General features: G+C 41.5%; 2 protein-coding genes across 10 annotated transcripts in view; one reads left to right on the top strand and one right to left on the bottom strand.

Annotated features, from left to right (window-relative positions):
• RPS14 (ribosomal protein S14) overlaps window positions 1-17,554 on the bottom strand; it is a 195,631-nt gene that overhangs the window by 4,699 nt on the left and 173,378 nt on the right. For both annotated transcript variants that reach the window (XM_069102618.1, XM_069102619.1), the window contains one exon: window positions 194-227. The gene's annotated coding sequence lies outside the window, so the exon portion shown is untranslated. Of the gene's footprint in view, window positions 1-193; window positions 228-17,554 lie in introns of those variants that run through there.
• HNRNPH1 (heterogeneous nuclear ribonucleoprotein H1) overlaps window positions 1-17,554 on the top strand; it is a 329,511-nt gene that overhangs the window by 172,893 nt on the left and 139,064 nt on the right. The window lies entirely within an intron of this gene.

Genomic DNA, 17,554 nt, shown 5'->3' with positions numbered 1-17,554 from the left:
TTAGTGGCGCTCCTTCCCGGGCCCCAACCCCCCCTTCCCGGCCTGTCCCGGGACCCCCCGCCCTCCTTCCCAAGAAAAAGCAGCGACGATGAAAGCGCACAGTCCCAGCTTCTCTCCAGAGAGATTCCCGGGCCCGCCCAAGGCTCCTAGTCAAAGGATGGGGCCCGATGGTGGTGAGGCCGCAGCCCCTTACCTGCTCCTCCGCTTGGGCCGCCAACACCGGAAAGGGAAAACAGACGGTCACGGGGTCCTGGGTCACCTGCGATTACCCGGAAGTTATACCTCGGAGAGCAGGAAGTGAATGGAAGAACTGAATTCCTCGCATTTCCTGAAGATAAAAGTAAAACCTACGCTCTAAAAGGACACGAATCGTTTGCTGGACGTCGGGAAGAGGTGAAATTTAAATAATTTGGAGATCTTGTTTTATAACGTTGTAGGGGAAGAGGAAGAGGCGTGTCCCAAAATGGCAGCCTCCAAAGGAAGACGTCGATATACCTTTCCAAGATGGCCGCCTCCATGCCGAAACTAGTTCCTCCGTACATCTTCCCCCGCTCCCCGCCAAGCAGAGGGGAACTAGTATCTTTGAAACCTAAATAGGGGGAAAATTTATGATTATTATAGCTAACAAAAATATCTCTTCTGTATAGTTTCTTAATGTCCATAAAACAATTTCTTAGCAGCAAACCTATGAAATGTATTTTTTTTCTTATTATGCTCATTTTGCAGAGGTGGTCACTTGAAGCCCAGAGCAGAGAAATTAGTTGCCCAAGGTCACACAGGCAATAAAAGTCAGAGGCAAGATTGTGACTTAACTATGCGTTTCAGAGCAGCATCTATCTGTATTGGTAGAGGGGGTTGTCTTATGGAGCCTTCCCTATACCAATGAAATCACACGTCTGGGCCAAAAAAGGGATTAAAGAGGACGCTTGTAAATAGCCACTGAAGTGAAAGTCCGGGAGCAACGTTAGAGGGAGGGGGAAAGGGGAATAATCATCGGTAATCAAACAATAATCATTTATTAAGCACCTACTAGGTGCTGGGCACCATGCTAAGCACTTTACAGACATTACCTCAAGTCAGTGAACATTTACTGAGCATCAGATCTAGTGAATATTCTCTGCTGTAGTGGGAAGAGCTTGGGGGGGGGGGAGTGATGTCAGAAGATCTAAATTGTAATTCTTGTTCTGTAAAGTGGGACGAATTATTAATCCTCTTTTGACCTCAGTTCTAAAATAAAGGTATCCCAGATCATCGATTGGGTGTTCCCTAAGGAGCTTTTCAGAGTCGCACTCAAGTCTATGAGGGAGACTGGGAACTCACATCCTGGGGCCCTATTTGAAAAGGATGTTTCCTTTCTGCCCCAGGATTGTCTAACCATAATGCCCTTGGTCCCTCATCTAGAATCACACAATTCCAAGAAAGGACGGTTATCATTCTCTTCTCTCTTTTTAATCCTTCCCATTTCCCCCCTCTTCCCGCCCCAGCCAATGTCAATTCTACTCTCCCAGCCCTTTCTTCATCTCTGCTCTGTCCCAGGCCCTTTGCCTTTACCTCCTTCCCCATTAGCTGAAACCCCTCCTTCCTTCTTTTTTTAGACTTTCAGTGGCCCCTGGCTTTATTAACCATTTCTATGGCACCTTTGTCCCTTAGTCTTCAGCCTCATTAATCTCTGAGAAAGGGCCACTGGATGTAATGGCTGTGGGGCCTTGTGATCCCAGAGTCTGTCAGTGTGATTGACCAGGATAAGAAACTGGGTTCCTGCTGCAGCTCTTGGCTCCCCTAATGCACAATGAGGAGCTTTTGTTGTCTCTTTATCATTTTCCCACTCTTAAATAAGGACATTCCCTAAGGCTCTGTCCTCTGCCCTCTTTTCTTTCTACTCCCTCCTCTCTTCCCTTGTGGTTTCAACTGTCACCTCTGTTTAAGACTTGCAACTCTTTATCTCCAGCTGCAACCTTTCCCCCAAACTTCAATCCCATATTTCCATCTGACTGCTGGCATCACCAGGACTTTCAAACTTAGTATGCTACAAACTGAGTTCTACTACTCCACTTGTATACTAGTCTCATCTTTTAATTTCCCTGCTTCTGTTGAGGGCCTCACCACCCATCCCATCCTTCCACAGTTTCCCAAGTGTACAACTTCTGAGTTATCCTTAAAATTCTTCATTTTCCCTCGGTCTCTATATCCAACTGGCTGCCAGGTCTTACCTCCACCAGCTTCACATCTTTTATACTTATCCCTTCTTCACTTACACACACTAGTTAAGGTCTTCATCACCTGGTTATTGCATTAACTCCCTAATCCCGGACTCTCCCCTTTAGAGGTCTCCCCTCTCTAATCTGTCGTCCACACAGCTGCAAAATTGGTAGAGCTCAAGGTGAGGCACAAGTCTAACCACATCACTCCCCTGCTGCTAGGCAATCCTACTATACCTGCCTTAGCAACTCACTATCCTCCTCTGCCCTGCAGCTCTTCCATCCTTCCTCAAACCTCCAATAACTATTCCTCCCCTTCTCTCAGCTGAGAACCTTGCCTCACATTTCACAGAAAAAAACAGAGGCTATTTGATATGATCTCCCTCTTTCCTCTTCCTCACCTCATATACTCAGATGCCTTCTGTCACTTTTTTCTCCTTTACTCCTTCATGAAGTAGTGGCCTTACTCCTTACCAAGGTTAACCCTTCTACTTGTACAAGTAATCCCATTCCATCTTGTTTACCCCAACAGATTACCCTGCTCTCATCCCCATTCTCAGTTATTTTCAATTTCTTCTGGTTCACTGGCTCATTCCCTACTGCCTACAAGCATGCCTCTGTTTTCCACATCCAAAAAAGCCCCTCACTTGTGACTTCCATCCCTGCTAACTGTTATTCTATATCCTTTTTTCCCTTTGTAGCCAAATTCCTGGAAAAGGCCATCTACAATAGGTGCCTCCACTTTCTCTCCTCTCACTCTCTTAACCCCTTACAATCCAGCTTCTGACCTTATTCCACTGAAACTGCTCTCTCCAAAGTTGCTAAGGATTTCTTAGTTGCCAAATCCAATGATCTTTTCTCAGTCCTCATTGTCCTTGGCATCTTTGAAGTCTTTGACACTGTTATCATTTTCTCCTCCTTGATACGCTCTTTTCTCTAGGTTTCTGAGAAACTCTCCTTCTTGGCTCTCCTGTTTTTCCAACTGCTCCTCCTCTTTATCATTTGCTGAATCTTCTGTATTGTGCCCTCTAACTTAAGGTGTCCTTGAAGGTTTGTCCTGGGCCCTCTTTTCTTTCTCTTTACTACTTCACTTGGTGAACTCACCAGCTGTCATGGATTTAATTACCATCTCTATGCTGATGATTCTCAAATCTTCCTATCCTGCCCCATTGCTCAGCTCCCTTTTGCATTTCCAACTCCTTTCAGGCATCTTGAATCGGAGGATGTCCAGTAGACATCTTAAACTCAGTCTGTCCAAAATGGAACTCATTCTTTCCCCTAAATGATCCCCATCCCCAGCCCTGCTATTTTCCCTATTACTGTAGAGGACATCACCATCTCAACCTAGGAATCATCCTCAATTTTTCGCTATCTCTCACCCCCTAATATCCAATCTGTTGCCGATGCCTGCCAACTTCACCTTTGCAGCATCTCTCAGTATTCCCCACGAGCCCTTTCCTCAGATACTGCCACCACTCTAGTGCAGGCATTCATCACCCCACACCTGCACCATAGCAAGAGCTTGCTGGTGGGTCTGCCTTCCTCAAGTCTCTCCCCACTCCAATCCATTCTCCATTCATCCCATAAAGTTATTTTCCTAAAAAGAAAGTCCGGCTATCTCAGACACACACACACACACACACACACACACACACACACACACACCCCATACCACCACCATCACCACCATTCAGTACTCTCCAATGGCTCCCTATTGCCTTTAGCGTTAAACACAAAATCACTTAATTGGGGTTCAAAACCCTTTATAACCTAGCCCTTCCAACCTTTCTATTCTTAATACCTTACTCTCAGACAGGTACTGTTCAATCCAATGACCCCAGCCTCCTGTATTTTACAAACAATTTACTCCTCAAACTTCCAGGGCATTCTCTCTGGCCATTTCCCCAGCCTACAATGCTCTCTTTCCTCTTCTCTAATGATTAACTTTCCTGGATTCCTTTATGTCCCAGCTAAAATCCCTTCGCCCACAAGAAACCTTTCTCAACCCCTCTTAATCCCAATTCCTTCCCTCTATTAATTCCAATTTATCCTAAATATAGCTTGTTTGTACATACATACTTATTTGTTTATTGTCTCCCTGATTAGATTGGGAGCTCCCTGAGGGTAGAGACTATCTTTTTTGCCTTTCTTTATATGCCCAGTGCCTAACAGGCTGACTGGCAAATAGTAGGCACTTAATAAGAGGGAGCTAGGTTACAAAGTAGATGGAACACTGGGCTTGGAATTAGGAAGACTCATCGTCATGAATTCAAACCCAGCCTCAGAAACCAGCTGTCTGACTCTGGGCAAGTCACTTAACCCTGTTTGCCTCAGTTCCTATCTGTCACATGATCTGGAGAAGAAAATGGCAAACCACTCCAGTATCTTTGCCAAGAAAACCCAAATGGAGTCATGACGAGTTAGATGAACAAAGGTGCTTAATAAATATTTATTGATTAATTGATTTAAGATGCAGCTTAGACACCATCTTCATCAAGAAGCCTTTCCTAAAACACATTCATGACCACTAGATGGCACAATGGAAAGAAAGCTGGGCCTGGAGTAAGAAAGAACTGAGTTCAAATTTGACCTCAGACCCTAGCTTTGGGATCCTGGGCAAGTCACTGAACTTCTATTTGCCTCAGTTTCCTCATCTATAAAATGGGGGTAATAACAGCACCTACCTCACAAGGTTGTTGTCAGGATCAAATGAGATAATATTTGAAAAATGTCTGGCACATTGTAGGCACCATATAAATGTCCCTTCTCTTCTCCTCCCCTGCTTCTAAAATGAGTGTTTTCAGAGAGGCTAGGTGGTGCAGTGAATAGAGCACCGGCCCTGGAATCAGGGGGACCTGAGCTCAAATCAGGCCTCAGATACTTAACACTTACTAGCCATGTGACCTTGAGCAAGTCACTTAACCACAATTGCCCTGACTTCCTCCTTCCAAAAATAAAATGAGTGTTTTCACTCAAAGTAGTCTGTTTTACAGGATACACACTTATTCCATTAGTGCAGCCAATCCTTTATAAACATAGTTAGAATAACTCTCCCACTCTCTGAATGACCATCAAGACAACTCTTTTTTTTTGTTTTTTTTTTTTTGGGGGGGGGGTTAGGTTTTTTTGTTTGTTTGCTTTTTGGAGGGAAATTGGGGTTAAGTGACTTGGCCATGGTCATGGGCTGGTTCTCTATTCACTGTGCCACCTAGCCGCCCCCAAGACAACTCTTGAGGCAAAAAAGGGAGAAGACAGGGGAGATAAGTAGTAAAGTTACTGAGCTAAGTTGAGCTGTCATCTACTCCATTGAGAATACTGTCAAACTGTAGAGCAAGGCTATGGCAGGCGCACAAGACTGGAGATGTGCCAGGCAAAGCTTTCAGATATATCACTTGATCCCAGTTCCCTACCTGGGGACTCTGGCTTTAGTCTTTTCCCTTATCCTCACACCAGTAAAGCAGACTTGACACATACAGAACAACAAAATGCCAACTTCTTGATATTGTTCAATAACATCTATCTAAGGAGATAAAGAACAACAAAGATAAGATGATTAAGAGACATTACTTACCCTCTCTGGGCTTCAGTGTAAAATAAGGAGGTCAGACTAAATGATCTGTAATGACCTTGAAAGGTTTAAGACCTAAAATCTTATAAGTCTATTTATTAGAATACATTATATAACCTTAAAAAAAAACAGAGAGAGAATTAGGGAATTCCAGGGAGGCAAATTTCAGTTCATGTAAGAAGAGCTTCCTAACGTTCAGCTCTCTGACAATGCCTCATGACATAGGGACCTTCCTGACACTGAAATATTTTCCAAGACTTGATGAAGGACATTGTAAAGGGGACTCCTGTTCAGGTATAGGTTAGGAAAGATGCTCCTGAGGTCCCTGCTAACCCACATTCTTTAACTCCAATGGCTTCTTCTGTGTTATTTCTGTCTCTTCATCTAGGAATTAAAGGAGGATAGAAAATAAGTAGTGCCATAAACACCTATTTCATTTCTACTTTTCCTACTAAGGAGCATGATCTTTAGAATGCAAAAAATGGAGACCCAGGATTGGTTCCAGCCTCAGATACTCGGCACCCACACAAAATAACTGGCCACATAACCTTGAGCAAGTTACTTAACCCCAATTGCTTATATAAAAAAAAAAAGAATGTAAAAAATGGAACAAAGCTGGTTTTGAGGGCATTGGAACCTAAGGTGTGTGAAGAGATGATGAGAAAGCACCTAGCTGCCCACAGTGAATTCAAGTGACTTAGCCTGGATATATTCCATCCCAAGGTAAGAAGGATTGAAATGACTGTTAATGTGATTGCTGGACAACAATCTTTGAGAAATCATAGTGGGGCAGCTAGGTGGCACCATGAATAGAGCACAGCCCTGGAGTCAGGAGGACCTGAGTTCAAATTCGGCTTCAGACACTTAACACTTACTAGCTGTATGACCTTGGGCAAGTCACTTAACCCCAATTGCCCTACCTTCCCCCCTCCAAAAAAAATATACCAAAAAAAAAAAAAACTTAGGGAGAAGAGAATATCCAGGGGAAAAGGTGGTCAGTAGTGTCAAATATTACAGATAGGTCAAGAAATATTAGGATTGAGAAGTCCTAATTTCCATCAGTTTCAGCAATTAAGATTGAGATTGGTACTTTGGAGACAGCACTTTCAGTTGAGTGATGACAAAAGCTTGATTTCGAAGGACTGAAAAGTGAATGAAGGTGAATAGTATGTATAAACAACTTTTTTCTTTCTCAAGGAGAAAGGGAGAATAAATGCTAAATGTCCTTCCCTTGCCCTCCTTCAAGAATTCAAATTTAACAAACACTTCATACTACTTACTATGTATAAGCCATTGCATCAAGGTCATGGAGTCGGAATTCTCTTTGTTCCCCATTGCTTCTTACAAGCTCTGGCACCAATTCTAAGTAACCTCTTCTCAATCCATATTTACCAACCAGTCAAGATTCTGGTGGCTGTTATATACTGACCACGAGGATATTCTCCCAAATGAGGCCCCTGCCTGGCTCATGCTTTCTCTCCTCCTTCCCAGTTCTTGCCCTCATATTAGGGGACTTCAACATACGTATTAATACTCCCTCAAACACTCTAATCTCCCAGTTCTGCAACTTAGGTCTTTGCTGTGATTTACTTCTTTACCCTGAATCAGGTAAACAGAGAGGGTCATGTTCTTGTTCTTGCCATCACCCATAAGTGTTCCATTTCCACATTTATGAACTCAGAAACTCCCTTATCTGATCACAACCTGTTGTCATGCCACTTCTCCCTTTGCCTCTACACCCTGCTTTTTGTCTTTGCTGTGACTTTTTTGGTGACCTCCAATCCCTCAACCACTCAGTTCTTTCCCAGGCCACAATCACCCCAGCACTAATTACATTCTCCTCCCTTCCCAGTTTTCATTCACCTTTGCTGAACTACAGTTATCCCTTCCATGTCTGGACTTTCCTCATTGTGGTTTCCATATATTGTGGGTCAGTGTAAGAAATTAAATGGGAATTTTTTGGAGTTTTACAGAAGCTGCAGACAACACACAAAGGCCAGCAGATGACACACAAAAAGTTTAGAAACTCAGAAATGCATGACACATATATATATATGTGTGTGTGTGTGTATATATATATATATACATATATATGTATATAGTATTGCATAATACTGACATATTTTATCTTTTAATACCATAATAATTTAGACTTCTTTTCTGGTACAAAGGGAGGGACAAAATTTTTTACATGAATTTCCCAGATCACCTGGGCATCGTGCCCCTAACTCCCCTTAACATGGAATGGATAACAACTATAGTTCAGCTCCAACTGTCCTTTTCTCTGATTTGCCCTAGCAAGCCTTAAACTTTGATTAATCCTATCATCTGATGTCTTCATTCCTATTCATTCATGTGTTGCCGAACAGACTTGATAAGAATCATGAAGCCATGTTGACTGGGTCCAGTGCAAATTTACAATATATAATCTCAATTAGATACTCACTGCAAGTGAGGCAAACTTTTTATACATCGCTAATTGATTCACTATCCCACTCTCCACATACCTTTTCCAAACCTTTCCATTTCTTCTCAAACCCCATTCTCTCAGTGAGAATCTTATCTTATACCTCACTGAAAAAAATGGAGGCCATTAGCCGAGAATTCCCTGATACCCTCTCCTCATTTCACATCACTTAGATGCTGCCACTTCTCTTTTGCCCATCTCACATGAAGGTCTTGCCCTTCTCATTGCCAAGTCTAATCCTTTTTTGATGTAATCACATTCCATCCCTTCTTCTCCAGCATATTGCTCCCTCTATCATTCCTATTCTCTCACTAATCTTAAATCTTTTCCTATTGATTTCTTTCCTACAATCTACAGATACACCCCTGTCTCCCCTATCTTCAGAAAGTCCTCATTTGAGTTATCCATCCCCAATGGCCATAGTCTCCTATCTCTCTTCCCTTTTCCGGCTAGACTCCTTTTGGACATTTGTAAGTACCTCTGCCCTTCTTCCTCACAGTCTCTTCTTAAATCTCTGTAGTCTACTTTGCAAACATATTATTCATTTGAAACCACTCTCTCCAAAGTCACCAACGATCTCTTAATCTAGTGGCCCTTTCTCAATCCTCATCCTTCTTGATCTCTCTATAGCCTTTGACATTTTTGATGACCCTCTTCTCCTTGATACTCTCTCTCTCTCTCTCTCTCTCTCTCTCTCTCTCTCTCTCTCTCTCTCTCTCTCTCTCTCTCCTCCTGCCTATCAGACTTTGTCTTCTTAGTTTCTTTTGCTGGATCTTCTTTCAAGTTATACTAACAAATCATGAGTATTCCCCCAAGGCTACGTCCTACACCATCTTTTCTTTTCCCTTTCTACTATTTTAATTGATGATCTCATTAGCTCCCATGGATTCAACTTTTCAACTATAATCTCTATGCTTACAATTCCTAGATCTATTTATCTAGCCCAAACTTCTCTCTTGGCCCCCTGTCTCTCCAACTTCCAATTGGACATCTTGAAATGGATATCCTGTTGATGTCTTAAACTCAGTACATTCAAAACTAAACTTATTATTTACCAGAAAAAAAACCTTTCATCTTCCCAGTTTTCCTCTTACTACCAAGGGTACTGCCATCTTCCCAATCTGTCATCTTCAGCTTCTCACTCTCACCCTGTGCTATAGCCAAACTGTTGCCAAGTCCAGGCAATTCTGCTGTCAGAGTATATGCCCCTTCTCTCCTCTGATTTTACTACTGACCTAGTGCTGGTTGCAGAGAATTCCAAAAGGCAAAGATACGGAAAATCATAAATAAAGGATGGCACCAGGGATGAAACAGCGATGGAGAGAAGTCTAGTTTGCTCAGATAGATAGTAGGTAAAGAGGAAAGATAAGGAAAGAAAGGAACAATCATTTTTGAAGCACCTATTATGGGTCAGATACTGAGCTTTTACAATTATTATCTAATTTAATCCTGACAACAACCCTAGGAGGTAGGTGCTATTAGTATTCCCATTTTATCATTGAGGAAACTGAAGCAGACAGAGGTTATGCAACTTAAGTAAATATCTGAGGCTACATTTGGGCTCAGGTCTTCCTGACTCCACCCATTGTCATTTAGCTGCCTCATAAAATGAGGCTGGAAAAGTAGAGTATGGCCTGATTATAAAGGAATTTAAATTTTAGGTTAAGGAGTTTGACCTTTCCAATACTAAACTGATGATCCTTTAGGAAATATAGAATCCCTGGGGGCAGTAGGGTGCAGGTGATATGACAAGATTCATGTGTCAGGGTGATGTCTATGGGAAAGATGGGAAAGATAGAGTTGAAGACTAGAGGTAGAATGACTGGTTAGGAGGCAAGTATAGTAGGTGAGAAAAGAAGTAATGAGGACCTAAACTGAGGTGAGAGCAGTAGGAATAGAAATGAGGGGCCAGGTATGAGAAATTGTGGCTGTAGAATCAAGAGGACTAAACCAATTTATTGGGTTAGCATGATCAGGGCCAGTTTGCATGTTGTATGATTCCCTGGGGGCCACCCCCAATATCTTTAACTACTATATTAATGCATAAAATAAAAAGGAGTCCTATTTCTAATAAGCATGTCTAGAAGTAGGTTTTTATGCATCACATCAAATCTGTTATTATTTACAAACGCAATTTATATTCAGTTACTCCAGTGCTTTGCTGGAAGCTTTTAACATGGATAAAAAACAATAGAACACAAAGATTTTTAACACTAGCGTTTTGAATTCTGTAGAATTGGGGATATGTGAAAAAAAAAAGCACCTAAACTATCTTATTGAAATAAATTCAAAGGGGGGGGCGCAGAGCCAAGATGGTGGAGTAGAAGCAGGACCTCCCCACTGCTCTGGCTTCCACCTTCCCCAATCCATGTAAAAAGGGGACTCTAAACAAACTTTGGAGCTGCAGTACCCAGAAAATGACACAGAGAAGCTAACCTCCAGCTGAGGACAGCCTGGCAGGCCAGCAGGAATCGGCTAGCACAGGTGCTCAGGAGCCGAGCCCAGCCCCACCCCGAGGCCTTAGCCCCAGGGTGGGACTGACCAGCCACTGGCAGGAGAGACCCCAGATCAGCAGCAGCTGTGGCCGTTTCCAGCTGAGACACCCACAGCCAGCCAGTGCCACGTGGCAGCTTCAGCTCCTGGCCTGCAGAGTGTAGGGGGACCAAGCACCAGTCTGAGGGGTAATCGCTCTTGCTTTAACCTGCTTGGATCTGGATTGCAGTCTAGGGTGGAGGTGCTAGGGTGTGTGTCCAGCTTGCCAGAGTGTGTGGAGACCTCAGAGAGGGCACCCATCTAATACCTCCGGCAGCTGAGAAAACCCCAGCGTTTGGGATGAAAGCTCCCCTGTCTGGTGGCAGAGTCCTACTGTGGCAAAAAGCCCAGAGGTCAAATGACTGAGGGGCGACGTGACCAGGCAAAGGAAACAAAGCAGACAGAAGATTCCAACATTACACTCCTATTTTGGGGACAAAAAGGAGCAAAGCATGGAACAGGAGGAAGACAGTGAAGTCAGAACTCCTGCACCAAAAGCTTCAAAGGAAAATATGAGCTGGTTACAGGCCATAGAGGACCATAAGAAGCAGATGAGAGAAGTGGAAGAAAAATAGGGAAGAGAAATGAAAACAATGCCAGAAAATTATGAAATGAGAGTCAACAGCCTGACTGAGGAAAATAACACCCCAAAAAACAGACTAACTCAAATGGCAAAAGAGGCTCAAAAAGGCAATGAGGAGAAGAACACCTTAAAAAGCTGAATTTGCCAAATGGAAAAATAATCTCAAAAGCTCAATGAGAACCATTGCTTCAGAATTAGATTAGAGCAAATGGACGCTAATGACTTTATGAGAAATCAAGATGCTGTTAAACAGATCCAAAAAATGAAAGAATAGAAGGCATTGTGAAATATCTCATGGGAAAAACCACTGACCTGGAAAATAGGTCCAGGAGAGATAATTTAAAAATTATTGGACTACCTGAAAGCCATGATCAAAGTAAGAACCTAGAAATCATCCTCCAGGAAGTTCTCAAAGAAAACTGCCCTGATGTTTTAGAACCAGAGGGAAAATAGAGGCTGAAAGAATCTACCTATCACCTCCTGAAAAAGATCCCAAAAAGAAAACTCCCAGGAATATTATAACCAGGTTCCAGAATTCCCAGATTAAGAAGAGAATATTACAAGCAGCCAGGAAGAAACAATTTGCATATTGTGGAAACACAATCAGGATAACCCAGGATCTGCCAGCTTCTACACTGAGGGATCGAAGGGCTTGGAATATGATATTCCAGAGTTCAAAGGAGCTGGGATTAAAACCAAGGGTCACCTACCCAGCAAAACTGAGCATCATGTTTCAGGGGAAAATATGGTCATTCAGTGGAATAGAGGACTTTCAAGCATTCTGGCTGAAAAAACCAGAGTTGAATAGAAAATTTGACATTCAGATACAAGAAGCAAGAGAAGCATGAGAAGGTAAACAGGGAAAAGAAATCATAAGGAATTTATCAAAGTTGAACTATTAACATTCCTACATGGAAAAACAGTAATTGTAACTTATGGAACTTTTCTCAGTAGTTGAAGGAAATAGAAATAGAAAAAAAATTATATATATATATATATGTCTATTTATGAGAGTATATGGGCATATGAATACATATGTGAATGTGTGTATATATACTTACAGGTATACATAGATAGAAGGCACAGGACCAATTTAACAGGAAGGGATGATACTTAAAAGATGAAATTAAGAGGTGAGAGAGGAATATAATGAGAGGAGATGGGGAAAGACAGAATGGGGTAAACTATCTCATACAGAAGAGGCAAGGGAAAACGGTTACAATGGAGGGGAAGAATAGGAAGGCAAAAAGGAATGGATCAACCTTATTCTCATTGAATTTGGCTTGGGGAGGGAATGGAATACACACTAAATAGGGTATCTCACCCTCCAGGAGAGTAGAGGGGAAGGGGATGAGAGGGGGGATGATGGAAGGGAGGGCTGGGGTGGGGAAAGGAAGTTGGAAGCACTCACTTTTGAAAAGGGATGGGATCAAAATAGAGAACAGAACAAGTGGGAGGTGGGATAGGAGGGAGGGAAATATAGTCAGTCTTTTACAATATATCTACTATGTTATTGTTTTGCATTAGCCACACATGTACAACCTATACTGAACTGCTTATCTTCCCAGTAAGGGTGGGTGACAAGGGAGGAAGGGAATGACTCTGGAATTCAAAGTTTTAAAATCAAATATTGAAATATTTTTATATATATACTATTATTAATACTATTTTACATGTAATTGGGAAATAAGATATACAGGCACTGGGGCATAGAGATCCACTGGAAAAGTTGAAAAGGGTATGGGAGAAAATATGGGAGAGAGCAGATTGGAGGAAGGGATATCCTGTGGGACTGCTATTTTGGGGCGGGGGGTAGGGGAAAAACAGGGAGAAAATTTGTAACTCAAAATTTGGCGGAAATGAATGATGTAAATCAGAAGTTAATAAAGCTTTTTGAAAAAAACTATGTAAATCAGTACATTAAAGAACTAATAAAATCACATTTTCTATAAAAAAAAGAAATTCAAAGAAGTATATATTCAGTTTTCACTATAAAAATTTAAGACAATACTGTTCTCTTTCTCTGTTCTCCACTCCCTAGTAGAACATAATCTCCTTGAGGAAATGGACTATATAATTTTTTATCTTTGTGTAGTAGGCTTCTGGTGCATGTACACAGTGCTTTCCATAGGATCTCTCTGCCCTGTTCCCAGGAAAAATCTCAGAAGAATCCTTATGTCATATAAGGGACAAGTACCTTGGAGAGACTAGAGCGTTTTAGACATCCTGTAACTGTTTGAGATCAAATAACCATGTGTGGAAGAGGAGGCTGTTTGGCTACAGCATTTAAAAAGACTGTCATCAAAGGATATGAACAAACAGTTCTCAAAAGAAGAACTCAAAAGTATTCACAATCACATAAAAAATTCTCCAACTCACTAATAATTAGAGAAATATAAATCAAAACAACTCTGACATTTTGCCTCACATCCTGAAAATTGGTAAAAATGACAAAAAATGTCAACAGTCAATGGTAGAGGAGTTGTGGGGAGATAGGCACACTCATACATTGTTGGCAGAGCTGTGAAAGCATTTTGGAAAGCAAATTGGAATTATGGAAATGAAGTGACTGTATGTCCATACTCTTTGAACAAGAGACTCCATTACAGGGAAACCATCAATAAGAAAAAAGTTCCCATATGCTCCAAAATATTTATAGCAGAATTTTTTTGTAATAGCTAAGAATTCAAACAGAGTAGATACCCATCAACTGGGGAATGGCTAAACAAGTCATGGTATATGAATATAATGGAATATTACTGTGCTATAAGAAATTATGTGTGTCAAAATGACTAATATGGAAATATGTTTTACATGATTGTACATGTATAACCTAAATCAGATTGCTTACTGTTTCAGAGAGGGAGGAGAGAAGAGAGGGAGGGAAAGAATTTGGAACTCAAAATTTTTATTAAAAAGAATGTTAAAATTGTATTTACATGTAATTGGAGGAAAAAATAATATTTAAAAAAGAAAAGGTATGTATGATAAGTAGAGAAGATGCCTAGAAAGATCTATGTGAATTGATGCAAATTGAAGTAAGCAAAGCCAAGAAAACAGTATACACAGTAACCACAACAATTTAAATGTTAAGAATGACACACCAAAAAGTAAATAACAGAATTGTAATGATCAAGTGGGACTCAAAGAGAAATGAGAAGACTCCTCTAACCTATTTCTTCACGCAGGTGGGAGGTCTACAGATGTTACACATTGTGCATGTCTCTCTCTCTCTCTCTCTCTCTCTCTCTCTCTCTCTCTCTCTCTCTCTCAACATACTATTTATCATATTGGATGACTGTGAAAGGAATGATGATTTTCATTTTCAGAGAGGATGACTGAGAGGGGGAGGAAAACATGTGATACCACATGATGTAAGAAACAGAAAATATCAATAAAAATAAAAAGACCTGTTAGCTTTAGGTTCAGTTACAATATCTTTGCCTCACTTGATTCGGGGGCATCTTGGTTTATTCCTTCATTCAGGATGTCAGGTGAAAGAAGTGGGGTCTGACTTTGAGAGTTTTGAAAGGTAAGGAGTACAAGCTGTAGGATTCCAGGACTTGGAGCCCAGGCCAAATGTTTCAGCCAGCTTCTCTTCAATGACCAGAGAGGCAAGGAGCAATCTTCCAAAGTGACCTTCTGGACACACACCAGAAAAAGCTGAAATGAGTCCTCATCTGGAAGAGATCCTGCCTTGGTACGTGAGCTTGGGGCACTGTAGGAACTAAATTAAGTTTAGGCTGATGTGGCATAGAGAAGAATATGCCTCCAGCTATTTGGATAGTAAATGTGCTTTGTTCTTGCTATATCTTTGAAGTAAATATCCCTTTGTAAAAGTTAATTGATGTTAAGTGGTTAAATGGGACTGGGTTACTAATCACTGTTTCCTAAAAGTGAGGGAAAAACAGCTGGTGGGAACTCCAGCAGGTGACCATAGAGAAGAGATACCCTGTTCCCTCACCAAGCCTGAGGGGAGATGGAGCTGGGTAGGCCCTGAGAAAACGGGGCCAGAGAACTTTGTGACATTCCCATCCTTACAGAAAGAAATGTATTTGCTGAAGATATTGGTCATTGTAAGGAGATTCAGCAGAAGTTAAAGAGAGGCTTCTTTCATATTGTGAAATCTTCCAGCTTATGCCTGTTTGCAGATATCTTTGTGCTAATTGCTTCAATCCATACATCAATCAACCAATCACCAGAATTTATTAATTGCTTTTTATGTTCCAGAGCCTGGAAATACAAATAAAGGAGCTAGAGAGTCCTTGACCTCAGGAGGTTTATGGGATACAACATGTTCACAGAGAAGTAAATATAGGATGTGTACAAAATAAATACAAAGAGATTGGGAGAAGGTTGGGGTCAGGGGAAAAACCAACTGTGAGCACCAATAAAGATTTGTTAAAGGAAATGGGGCTTGAGCTAAGTCTTGAAGAGAGTTAAAGATTTTCCTAGGTGGTGGTAAGAGGAGAGACTAATGCAAGCACGGGGATGCATGGCAGAGAGGCAAGAGAAGCAACATCCTGTACTAGGAATAGTTGATTGATCGGTTTGACTAGATTGGAGAAAGAGAATGTGTGGATAGCTGGAAATACAGACTGGAGTCAGACTGTGAAGGGATTTAAATCATGAATACAGTAGAATAGTTTGTATTTTGTTCCAGAGGCTATAGGGAGCCAATAAAGGTTCTTCCATAGGGGAGTAACTTGGTCAGTGACTGTTTTAGGAACATAAATTTGGCAGGTGGGTGGAGAAAGCTATATGGAAAATACATTGGAGAGGTGAGAACCTAGAAGCAGGCAGACCACCTGGGAGGCCTAGTCCAAGTGAGAGGTGCTAAGGGATTGAACTAGGATGATTAAGGTGTGAGTGAAAAGAAGAGGGTGTATTCAAGAGAAGTAGAGAAGAAAGAGTGGGGAAAAAAACCTTGGCAACTTGGGCATCAATACCCAGGATGTTATAGAGCCTCCTAATGGGATAGATAACGATTCAGGAGTGTTTGGCTTAACCATCCACCTGGGGAAAACTAAGTGGATGAAGATGGTGCCTATTGTGAAAACAACACTCACTTCATAACTCTGATCAATGCAGTGATGAATTCAGAAGACTGGTGAAATATTTTTCCTGCCATAGGATTAGTCAATAAGTAAATAAGCACTTATTGAGCATTGTTAAGTGCTAGACACTGTGCTAAGTGTCAGAAATACAAAGAAAAGTAAAAGACAGTGTCTGCTGTCAAGGAGCTCACGATCCAATGTCTCATGGCAGCATGTAACGAGGCAGGTTTTTAGACATAGTCAATGTGTTGATTTGTCTGGCCTGACTGTGTATGCTGTCATTGGGGACTTTATTGTGTGCGCATGTGGAGTTAGTAATAATAGTAATAGTGATGTAAGAAAAAGAAACGAACATCAGTAAAATTTTTAAGTGTATTTATTGTCCTGTTGTCCAGATATTGATAGATAGATGACTGGAAATCAGAATATAAATCACAGAACTTCTGAGCTGGGAAGGAACCTCAGAGGCTGTCTAATCCAACCCCCTCATTTTATAGATGAGATACCTGAGGCTCAGAAAATTTAAGTAACTTGCCCAAGATTTTGCAGGGAATAAATGCCAGAGATCCTCTCACCCCACAGTCAGTGCAGTTTCTGCTCTACCACATTGGTTAATACACAGAAACAAATGCCCACAATAACACAAGTGGTCTTCCAATCTTCTATCTATTCTCTTTCCTTTGTGACTAATGACGTGCATTTTTGTAAAATTGTTGGCCAAGCTCAAGGCAGGGGAGAGTTAGGATTCCATTTGTGTGACTGAGGTTCAGTTGTTGTTCAGGCTGTTGTTGGAGAATGTATCTGTGACTTTTGCTTTACTCGTATCCAAGCTCTGAATACAGACAAATCTGTCTATGTCCAGAGTGCCAGAAAAGACTAATTTTCCCAAGTTTCTGGTCTCATGGGCAGACTATAAAGGACAAGTGTGTACGAAGATGGGGAAACAAGCCTCTGGGTAACGTTCACAACTTGTTAAAGAGGCAACAAGATTGCAGTGAGGTGGTGTATAGAGAGCTGGGCTGGGAGTCAGGAAGAGCTGAGTTCAAATCTGGCCTCAGTTGTGTGACCCTGGGTAAGTCACCTAGCCTCAGTTTGCCTCAGTTTCCTAATCTATAAAAAGGAGATAATAATAGTACCTACCTCCCAGGG

Source organism: Petaurus breviceps, unplaced genomic scaffold (assembly GCF_028583685.1).
Source record: "Petaurus breviceps papuanus isolate PSGF00001 unplaced genomic scaffold, PetGlider_PUasm1.0 551, whole genome shotgun sequence".
Lineage (NCBI taxonomy): Eukaryota > Metazoa > Chordata > Mammalia > Diprotodontia > Petauridae > Petaurus > Petaurus breviceps.
The sequence above is the reverse complement of the archived record's forward strand: the minus strand, read 5'-3'. Positions and strand labels throughout refer to the sequence as shown.